Genomic DNA, 1,788 nt, shown 5'->3' with positions numbered 1-1,788 from the left:
CACCTCCTCCCTGTCCCACGGCGAGCCCTCCCCACCATCTCCAGTGTCCCCTGCAGCACGGTGCACCTGCGGGGAGAGCACAGAGACCGTGGGCATGGCACACCAGATCCTGGCAGAGGGGCAGGGGACAGTGAGGAGGTTTGGAACGTCTGTGTCCCCCCAGGGACAGCCCATCCCCACCAGCTGGGACAGAGCTGCCCTGGCCAGGATCCCCCTGTCTGTCCTGTGCTCCAGCCACCACCAGTACCTGCAGGTTTTGGCTTGGCTGCAGCTCCTCTAAATTCCTGTGGTGCACCTCAATTTCCAAACCTTTTTCAGCTGGGATCGCTCCCAGATCTCACCTTGCTGCCTCTGGGGGTACATCTGGTCCCTGGTGTCCCTTCACCTGCTCTGTGCACTGCAGAGCTGCTGGCTGAGCCCAAACTGACCCCCAGAAAACTGACTCTCAGCAAAAAATCACCGACTGGCCCATGGAAAACCCCCTGTCCTGGCGCGGAGCAGCGATGTCTCAGACCAGATGCTCCTCAGGTGCTGCCAGTGCAGCCACTTTGCCACAACACACGGGAGGAGATGCCAGGCAAACACTGCAATCTACAGACCAGCAATGCCCTGGCACAGACACGGGCATGAACAGGCAGCAGTTCCTCCGTGCCCCAGTGGAGAGCGGGACTGGCAGGAGGGGTCACACCAAGCCTGCACCCAAAGGCTGAGGGTGCTGCTGCTCCCACAGCCCTGTAATTTTGCTAACCCTGATTAATTAAGCCAGGTCACCTGGCTGAGCACAAGGATAGGAAGACAGCACTGTGAGGGAAATGGGGCATGGCCACAGCAATGGTGATGGGCCCAACACCTCAGCAAGGACACGACCACATCCCCAAGAAACTGTACCAGGGGAAATAGCCAGGGAGTGTGGGCTGGATAAATGGAGATAAAACCCCCATGGTGCAGGAGGGACGTGGCACTGCTGCCATGGATGGAGCCAGGGAAGGTGACACATGGCAGCTGAGCAGGAGCTGCAGCACTGGGGGCTGGGAGGGACTGGGATATGGCTGCTGCAGGGGGAGCCTCAGCCAGGGTCTGGTCAGGAACCCCACCAGACTTCCCTGGATGAGGGGAAGAGGCGTCAGGCAGGTGCTGGCTGCTGGTGCCACAGCTGTTCCTCATGGTCAGAGTGCCAGCAGGGCTCAGTCCCGTCAGGGACACTCTGGGGATTTGTGCTCACAGCTCACTGCTGTCACGATGCCATCAGCAGGGCCCCAACCACCCCACGCACCCACAGGGTGGCACCTGCCCCAGCACGGGCACCAGTGCCACCCACCAGCTGGAAAAGCCCCAGCAGCGCCTCGTTTCCCCTGCCCAGGGCCAGGTCAGTGTCCAGGGAGGGAGCAGGATGGCACAGCCACGGCCACCTGGGGTCGTGGCAGCTCCAGTGCAGTCACAGGCGGTCCCACAGCCCTCCTGCCCCACGCCGGTGGTCCCTGATCCTGTGTGCCCCCATCCCAGGGCAGGACTGCAGTGTGACAGTGCCAGCCCTGCTGCCAGGGGTTGGGCACAGGGAACCAGGCAGGAGCAGGATGCTGCCACAGCTGGGCAGATGATAACAGCGTGTGCCCTGGGAAAAGCTGTTGCTGCCAAAGCTCAGCCCGGGCTGCTGGGGCAGGAGCAGGATGCTGCCACAGGTGGGCAGATGATAACAGCGTGTGCCCTGGGAAAAGCTGTTCCACCCCAACCTCAGCCCGGGCTGCTGGGGCTGGGGCTGGATCTGGGGCTGGGCTGGATCTGGGGCTG

This window comes from Geospiza fortis, unplaced genomic scaffold (assembly GCF_000277835.1).
Source record: "Geospiza fortis unplaced genomic scaffold, GeoFor_1.0 scaffold875, whole genome shotgun sequence".
Taxonomy (NCBI): Eukaryota; Metazoa; Chordata; class Aves; order Passeriformes; family Thraupidae; genus Geospiza; species Geospiza fortis.
Note: the sequence above shows the minus strand (reverse complement) of the source record.